The sequence below is a fragment of the Mustela erminea genome, chromosome 10, assembly GCF_009829155.1.
Source record: "Mustela erminea isolate mMusErm1 chromosome 10, mMusErm1.Pri, whole genome shotgun sequence".
Lineage (NCBI taxonomy): Eukaryota > Metazoa > Chordata > Mammalia > Carnivora > Mustelidae > Mustela > Mustela erminea.
The window spans coordinates 19270347-19280027 of NC_045623.1; the positions used below are offsets into that span (position 1 = coordinate 19270347).

General features: G+C 38.4%; 1 long non-coding RNA gene across 1 annotated transcript in view; it reads left to right on the top strand.

Annotated features, from left to right (window-relative positions):
* The window catches only part of LOC116568119, a 95235-nt gene extending 87527 nt beyond the window's left edge, over window positions 1-7708 (top strand). Inside the window, exons 5-6 of the long non-coding RNA XR_004276510.1 lie at window positions 6364-6470; window positions 7466-7708. This is a non-coding gene — a long non-coding RNA (uncharacterized LOC116568119). The remainder of the gene's footprint in view (window positions 1-6363; window positions 6471-7465) is intronic.
* Window positions 7709-9681: the final 1973 nt, after the last annotated feature.

Below are 9681 nucleotides of genomic sequence, written 5' to 3' on the forward strand. Positions count from 1 at the left end.
GGTTTCTGTAAATGCTCTGATCTGCCTAAAGAAGATCCTTTAAAAAGGAACTTACTTGTCACATCAACAGGGAATACAGACTCTTATCACTGGAGAGAGACTAGAAGTTGATACCATATTCAGTCAAATTTATCATGAAAGGTCATACTTCCCATCTGTTCTTGTAAGGCCCATCCATCTTCCCTAAGCACCATTTACTCTCCCCTAAGAGGCCCACATCCCCTTTATCCTTTCAGTATTAAGATGGTATTTCAGTCCAAATTCTATGCTACTTTGGGGAGGTATCCATTTTTTCCCAGGTTTCTCCCCGGGGGAGGTATATGTGATAATAGACTTCTGTTTGTTTCTTTCTGGTTAATCTGTCTTTTATTACAGGGGTCTCAGCTAAGAACTCATAAGAATAGAAGGAAAATCATTCCTCTCCCTTACAAAGGCATAGTCTACTCCTTATCATTAGCAACCCCATCCCCAACCCAATCAGAGAAATAAAGTTGGCATTAGGTCAGAGCCAACAGAAGAGAAACCCAAGACTCTGCATCTCCTTTGATCACCAAAATGGAATTTCCATTTTGTTTGGAATGCTTTTTTTTTTTTTTTTTTTTTGCGGGGCAGGGGGCATTAGTTAGTTTGGAAAATGATATTGCTTAGTTTGACAACTGAAATACATTCCTGTAAAGACCCAGAAAAACCAATGCAACCCCACCACAGCACATATTATAGTATCTCTTTGGCACTGAGATTTATCAGTAGCATTTTCACTCCTTTCCAACATGGGGGACAAATTTACTACAACAGAAGTTTTTCTTTCAGTGGACATATTATAATTCTGCTAAAGCTTTTGGTTTGTCGGCTTTTGACCTAAAATGATATCACATGAGAAAACACTCACACAATCTAGTCAAAGTGTAAAAATGTAGAGAAGAGAAATAAGCCTACTTTTGAAGAGAAGACATTTTGAGCAAGAGTTCTAAAAACTGAGGAAATCACAGACTCTTATTTATAAAGTTCTCCATGAGAAAGGGTGGGGCAGGAGTGAAATTTACAATAAAAATATATGTTTGTAATGAAAGGAGAAATTCTCAGAATGCTTCTCCAGTGAGGGAGGTTACAAACTACTAAATGCCAAGAGGTTGTGGTTCTTACCAACTGTCTTCAACTCTCTGTTATAATAGAAGTATGAACTGGTTTGCTCTGGCTTGATTCCCCTGGCCACAAGACAGGAGAAGAAAAACAATGTGGTGAGAATATGAAGAGGCCATCCTTGGGACAGTTTGTACATTGCCTCATTTTACTTCTTCCTTGGTGAATATAGTATACCCAGGTAAGGCTCCGAAGAAGCAATGTGAGATCTTGTGATCAAACAGCTTACCATGCTCAGCGTATACCCTGCCAGGTGATAATGATTAATATACTTCCAGGTAACTATAGAAGGCAGACTTACTCCCCAGAACAAATACTTGCAGGTTTGCTAGAGGTTTCCCTCTGATGGCCACTGGCCTGCTGATTTTTCTAAATCTGGTTTTGGGCATCAGAAGCAGCCTATACAAGGAAAATAGAACTTTTAGGTGAGCCCTAGAACCTCCAGTCTTTTTTACCATCACATTTTGTCAGGCATCTTTTTCATTTTCATCAGATCCAGGGAATCCGGGCTACTGTGCAGAGAAGTAAAAGGTGGACCCATTCTCTGTTTGTTCCAGTAAGGAACCAGTGGTTCTCCAGATCACTTAGAGGAAGTGCTGACACACAGACTTCTGGGCTGTACTGCCAGAGTGTTTGATTCACTGGGTCTGACGTGAAGCCAGAGATTTTCTCCAGGTGATCCTGATGCTGCTACTCTGGGGACCACATTTTAAGACTCCTCATAATAGGGGCACCTAGGTGGTTCATTCAGTTAAGCATCTGCCTTTGGCTCAAGTCAGGACCCAGGCTCCCAGGATTGAGTGCTGCATTGGGCTCCCTGCTCAGAGGGAAGTCTGCTTCTCCTTCTCCTTCTGCTTCTCCCCCTGCTTGTGCTCTCTCTGTGTCTCTATCTCCTATGTCAAATAAATAAATAAAATCCTAAAAAAAAAAAAAAAAAGAATCATTGTAATAGGTCAGATAGAAGTGTTAGTGTTCAAGCAAGAACATTTCCAGGTGTGATGTTCAGACTTTACGCTTCAGTGACCTGGAAGGGAGAGGAAGCCTCAGAGACCAAGGCTCAACTAAGTGTGTGTAGTTTGGGAGCTAGAGGTTCCCAGACCTCTTAAGCCTGGTCATTCAGATAGAATCATTTGCAGCAATCAGCCTACATTACAAACCTATACTTAATACCAGTCTTAAATATTCTGTATCATTTTTATAGGAGAGGACTGAGAAGCCATTTTAGCCATGAAAACATTTGGGGCATAAAAGGGAAAAATGGTTTGTGTTGAACTATGAGCATTTCAAGCAGGGGAGTCTAGGCAGCTCCCGTATAGGGCTGAAGGACAACCAGAAACAGTTGCAATATTTGCGCTTGTCATATGCTTGCCTTTTCCTAATTTTCCTGTTTCCTTCCTCCTTCTCTTCCTTCCTTCTACATAAACTCACAAGCAAAATAAGCATGGCATTTTTAGGAAATAAATGGCATATACTTAAAATACATAGGAAAAAAACCCTTTAATGTATACATCTGCCAAATTTCAATCATGTAAGAAAGTATGCTAAAAAAGTAAACACTTGATCTTCTGACTCTGAAAGATTTGCTCCTTTTAGCATTCCATTGGGAGAACATCCCAAAAAAAAAAAAAAAAAAAAATTCTCTTCCCCTTCTAAGTAGGTAACCATTTAGCTTCTGACATGAAATAGCTAATAACCATCTCTTCCTTTTTAAAAGATGGAAATTACTGTTGAAGACATGGTTAATTTTTAATGTGCTTTCTTCAAAAGTTAGACTAACTTTTAAAAACTCAAGTCAGAAACTAAAACGGATGTTATCCCATGGATGGATGACATCAATTGAAATGTATTTTTTTTTTCTTCCTGGTGATTGATGTAATTTTCTATTAAAGTGACCTTTGCTAGAAATGTTTTCCCTGTAATGATTTCCTGTCCTTTGGACTCAGCAACCAGAACAGAAAAACTAGCTTAAGCCTTTCAGCTACTTGATGTTGAAGTGGGAAAAGAAGTTGAATCTGAAGGGAGCACAGCTGTATGCCATGTGAGTGCCAATCCCAAATCAGCCTTCCAGCTCCAACATCATAGCCCACTGTGGTCATCTCACGGACATCCCTTCAACTTTAATACAGTCCTACTTCCCTTTTTATTGTGAAGCATCTGTGGCCACACTCAGAATTCCAGCTAAATATGCTAACGTAATGTGTATCAGGTAGGGACACAAATATGCGTATGGTGGGGAGGAGCTATACTCTCAAGAACTGGGAAAGGGAAGGCTGATAATCAGATGGAAAGGAGCAGTGTAGGGGGAAGGAGTGGGGGATATACACATATAGCTTGCAATAGCGTGCTATTCTATGATCTCCAATTGGGGAATCAGGGGATATGTATGTGTGTGTGTGTGTGTGTGTGTGTGTGTGTAAACCAGCACTTTTTGGTATGTCATTCTCTGCCATTCTTTATTAGGTCTTTTCCTAACTGGCTTCTGTTTCCTGGGCCCTTTCCTGTGTATCCTGTTCTATCATCTCCTGTGTGGAGTTCAGCACTAGCTCTAGTACAAAAATCTAGTAGTACAATATATTACCAATTGCATCTTTGAATGTATGACTTTACTGACCCATGTATTTAGTACTACTGAGAATGTGAAAAAACAACAACCAGTATTTCTTTGGTTGTCAGAGTGTTTACAGTTTTAATTGTGAAGGAGGATTGTTTTCCTGCAGCATAGAAACTTATGTTTATTACTGTCTGACACAGAGCCAGAATCATATCTGTGATAGCCTCATCTAAAAGGAAGTAACAGTGACATGGGAGTCTTAGACATCCATGCTTCCCTAGGAAGGGAACTAGAGGAGGTAAGCAGAAGTGGGTAACAAAAGCTTCTACGTAATGATCTGTGGTAAACAGTCATTATGGTTTATAAATTCAAATCTATTCCACTCCTTTTAGAAAAAGCAGATCATCAATTTTTTCAAAGAAATGGAACAAATAATCTTAAAATTTATATGGAACCAAAAAATACCCCCAATAGCCAGAGGAATGTTGAAGAAAAAAACCAAAGCTTGTGGCATTACAATTCCAGACTTCCAGCTCTATTACAAAGCTGTCGTCATCAAGACAGTATGGTAATGGCACAAAAACAGACACATGTATCAATGGAACAGAATAGAGATCCCAGAAATCTGCACCCTGAAATCTATGGTCAGTTAATTTGACAAATCAGGAAAGAATGCCCAACGGAAAAAAGACAGTCCCTTCAACAAATGGTGTTGGGAAAGTTGGACAGCCACATGCAGAAGAATGAAACTGGGCCATTTCCTTACACCATACACAAAAATAGTCAAAATGGATGAAAGGCCTAAATGTGAGACAGGAATCCATCAAAATTGTTGAGGAGAACACAGGCAGCAACCTCTTTGACCTCAGTCATGGCAACTCCTTCCTAGAAACATCGCCAAAGGCAAGGGAAGTAAGGCAAAAATGAACTACTGGTACTACATCAAGTTAAAAATCTTTTGCACATCAAAGGAAACAGTCAACAAAACCAAAAGACAACTGACAGAGTGGGAGAAGGTATTTGCAAATGACATATCAGATAAAGGACTAGCATCCAAAATCTATAAAGAACTTACCAAATTCAACACCCAAAGGACAAATAAACTAATCAAAAAATGGGCAGAAGACATGAACAGACATTTCTGCAAAGACATCCAAATGGCCAATATGAAAAAGTGCTCACCATCACCTGCCATCAGGTAAATACAAGTCAAAACCACAGTGAGATACCATATCACACCAGTCAGAATGACTTAAATGAACAAGTCAGAAAATGACAGGTGTTGGCAGGGATGAAGAGAAAGAGGAACCCTCCTACACTGTAGGTGGGAATGGAAGCTGGGGCAGCCACTCTGGAAAACAGTATGGGGGTTCCTCAAAAAGTTGAAAGTAGAGTTATCCTATGACCCAGCAATTGCACTAATGGGTATTTACTGCAAATATACAAATGTAGTGTTCTGAAGGGGCACGTGCACCTCAATGTTTATAGCAGCAATATCCATAATAGCTAAAATGTGGAGAGAACCTAGATGTCCATCAATAGATGAATGGATAAAGATATGGCTTATATATACAATGGAATATTATACAGCCATCAAAACCCAAAATCTTGCCCTTTGCAATGATGTGCATGGAACTAGAAGGTATTAGGCTAAGAAAAATAAGCAATCAGAGAGGAATAATTATATTATCTCAATGATTTGAGGAATTTGAGAAATAAGACAGAGAATCATATGGGAGGGGAGGGAAAAATGAAACAAGATGAAACCAAAGAGAGAAACAAACCATAAGAGACTCTTAATCTCAGGAAACAAACTGAGGGTTGCTGGAGTGGAGGGGGGTGGGAAGGATGGGGTGTCAGGGTGATGGACATTGGTGAGAGTGTGTGCTATGGTGAGTGCTGTGAATTGTGTAAGACTGATGAATCACAAACCTGTACCCCTGAAACAAGTAAAACATTATATGTTAATTAAAAAAAAGAAAGTATCTATAGAATTATATGAATGAATATTGATATTTTCTCTTACTATGCTTCATGCTGGATCAACTAAATCCACTCTGCCTTTGAATACACACACACACACAGTCTTGTCACTACCATTTATTTTCTTAGGGATAAGAGATACCAACAATAAATACAAAAAAATGTATGACTTTTGTCATTTGAAACTATACTTGATTTTGTTGAAAAGCTCCCCCCTTCAGCTTAAACATTATGAACTTTGCTCAGCATACCAGCTAGTCTCCCTGTAAATATTTATCCTTAATATTTAAATACAGATCCTACCTGAATTTGAATGTATTAAGGTACAGAGAAATGGGATGAAGACATAAATTGAGCTTTTGTCTAGTGCTTGTATCTGAGGTGATTTCAAGGAAAGATATACTATATCCTTGTATCAGAGACACTTAACCCACAAATTTTAGGTACAATCCAAATTGATTTAGGTCAACTGAATTAAATTCAATAGCCTAAAAAGAAAGAAAACCAACAATTTTGTTGAAGAATGATCTGGAATTCAACACATGCATGTGTATAAGAATTCAGTCCCCAAAAGCCTGGATAATGCAAGAAGAATTAGAAAAGTATGGGAGTGTCTTAGTCTTCCAGTCTGCTATACTAGAATACCATAGATGGGATGGTTTATATATAATCATCTTTCATGTTTTCAGAGACTGGCCGTCTGAAATCGGGATGCCAACTTCGCTGAGTTCTGTTGAGAGCCCCCTCCCAGGCTACAGACCGTGGACTTCTAGTATCCTCATGTGGTGGAGAACAGGTATTGGAGGCTCGTGCTCATGATTCCTACAAGGGCACTAACCCCATTCATGTAGACTCCACCCTTACAACATCATCTAAACCTAATTATCTCCCAAAGGCCCTACTCCCTAAGAGAATCACACCGTGGGGTGATTTTCAATTTAGGATTTGGGGGCAGACCCATTCAGTCCACAACAGAGAGAAATGATGAAAAAGAATAGAGTTGAATTAGATTTCCCCTGCGTTCCCCAAATATTTCCAGAAACATATCTAACCCAATTTTCTACATGATCCTGGGTTGCCATCCTTCCATCTATAACAAACCACCAAGCTTAACACTCTCGATATCAGCAAGTGGGGACACATTTCTCCAATAAGTGCAGGTTCTATCCCCTGTAGAGGACAGAGAAGTTGCTATGACCCTCAGTCTTTCTTTGATTTGTAGGTGAACTGTGTTCAATAGACACCAGAGCGATATTTTTGGAAGTGAGGACGTCTTTCTATGTAGAAGATAGGATTCTCATGGATTAACTAGAAAGCTGAAATTAAAACCCTTAACAGAAAATTACAAATCAGATGTACAGAGGCAAATTTTTGTAAGTATTTTATAGATCTATAATTTTTTATTATAGTTTTAAATCTTTTTGATTTTACTTTGGTACTTCCTTCTATTGCTCTGATTATTTTACTGCATGAGCCACTGAGACTCACAGATTCTATATATCAAGCTTTATTTTTCACAAATAATTTTAGAACTCAAAGTGTTTGGTAAGTATACTTGGGTGTTTTATGGGAATAAATGTGGTACAAGGAAGCATTTAAGTATTATACATTTAGAAATCACATCTTTTGGAAATAAACTATACCATCAAGACATATTGAATAAGATCCTCATACACAATATTTTTCCTAAATATTCCACAATTTGGTTGCGTAGCTTTATGTTCAGACTTGCTCTTTACTAATCTGAAAATAATCTTCAAGTTGCAAATAAAGAACTTTTCACCCTCACAGGTCAAAGCATGAAACAATGCCATGTGAGGAAGACAGTCTTTAGTTTTCCACAAACAGCTCTGTTAAGGCCAGCCATATTACCAAGAAACCACAGTTCCAAGTGGAGAACATGCTAGGCTATCTTATTCATGCTGATGTATGATCTAATTTCAAGTTTTTCACTTTGTAAAAGTTCTTGTTTCAAGGAAAGCAATTCTCCCAGCCTACATCCTATTTTTGCCTGTGAAATGAATAAAAAAAAAATGCAAGATACCTTTGGAATGGAATTTTTTTTTATTATTATTCAGAGCTGATTCTGCCCTTCTTTGAACTACAATGCACATCATCACTTATCAATAAATCATTCCAATGGCTTCCGTCATCCCTCTCAGGCCAGAAAGTCACACTGTCTCTGGTTTGACAAACTTACTAGGTTACTTCTTTAATGTATGGCAAATGTATCTACACATCAAATGACATTTCAAGCGTTCCAAGTATCTCAGAACTTAAGTATTCTATTTTGCTTTTAAAGAGGTAAAAAATACAAATTTAGGTGACAATATTTTTACCCTTTAGGTATTTTTATATCTACCCCCCTACCCTACCAGATCATGAGCTTTAATGGATTAGGTCTCAGTCTTCATCAACTTTTTAACACCCTCCCTTGGTAGAGTGCTTTGAATACAACACATGAGCAGTCAATTTTGAGTAAAACTGAAATTCTAGAAATACATCTCTATCCCAAAGAATGTGGACAAAGGGAGAAGCAAAGGGAAAGGACATTTCACTGATGACATTAAGGAATTTGAGGGAATCAATTTGAGGAAAGCTCTCTTCTTCTCATCACACACATACAACACAGTACTACTTGGCCCATTTTCACTTACAATCAATATTAATATTAATTGAAAGTTCTGTGCTTTACTTACCTGCTCTATTTAAACTGCTTACTCTATGTGAGGAGACAATATTAGTGGGTATTCGATTTAGTGAATTGTCTGATATCACGAGCGCAACTGGACATAGTGTTTATGTGCCATTTTTATGTTCAATGGTGAGATAGCTCTCTTCCTCCTGCCTATCCTGTTGTTCTCAAATACCTCCCCTTTTGTCCCTTTCAACCTTTATTATTTGCCACTATCACTTTCTTGCCAAACATCTCCATTCTTGTTTTTTTTTTTTTTTTCTTAAACGTCCCTTGGGCTCTCTCTCAACCTAAATTTGCTTCTCTTGACCTTGTACTTCCTTATGGCTACAGCCCGATTGCCCTCTTCTCCATGAAGAGGTAATCTACACTCATTGTCCCCACTTCCTCATTTCTCATTTATAATGCAACTCACAGGGATTAGCTTTTGTGCCAAGCAAACTGAAATTGCTCTGGCAAGGGTCAACAACCAACGGACATGTTTCAACTTTTAGATTCTTGGAATAAAGACCTAGAATAAAAACACTAACATTTACTGGATGGATATATAATCTCTCTGACTTTCTTGAAGCTCCTAGTTGCCTTCTGTGGTACCAGTTATCCTCTTACGGTCTCTGATTTCTACTTTAAGTTTCTCCAATGAGTACCTCTTTTGCATACCACTTAAACTGAGGTGATTTCTTGTATTCCATTCTTATGATCCATGATTCTGCTCACCTTAACTCTTAGTCTCTTTGGATACCATCCTCTTCTTTTTTAGATGAAACCTTTGCCCATATATGTATGTGAAAGGCAAATTACTCCAGTTTGCCCTGAGGCAATCTAATTTCTTTTTGCCCATTTCCACCCAAACATTGCAGAAATACTTGCTACTTAACAGGTCTCTTTTGAAAGAATTTGTGACTTTGACTTCCAGATTTCCTTTTCTCCCCCCCACCCCCGCATTGCACAGGTTTGTAAAAAGCATCATCATCCACCTGGAAATACCAATGAATCCTATTCCTTATCCATCGCACCCAGCCTACGGCCAAATCCTTTTGATCTCATCTCCTACATTGTTCTGAAATCAGTTTCTTACTTTGTGCTACAATCATCTGATACCAAGTCCAAGCAGGTTCTCATTCTCATTAGCATGGAATAGTGAGAGAGCCAAGTAACCGAATTCTTCATTTTCAGTGTGTCCTTTCCTTCCCACCTCACAGCCAATCAATCCATCCCCATCCTGCCGCCAGAGAGATGTAAAAAAATAAATAAATAAAAAGACAAAGAAAAACAGAAAAAGTGACCAAATCACTCTCCTTTTTAAAGCTTT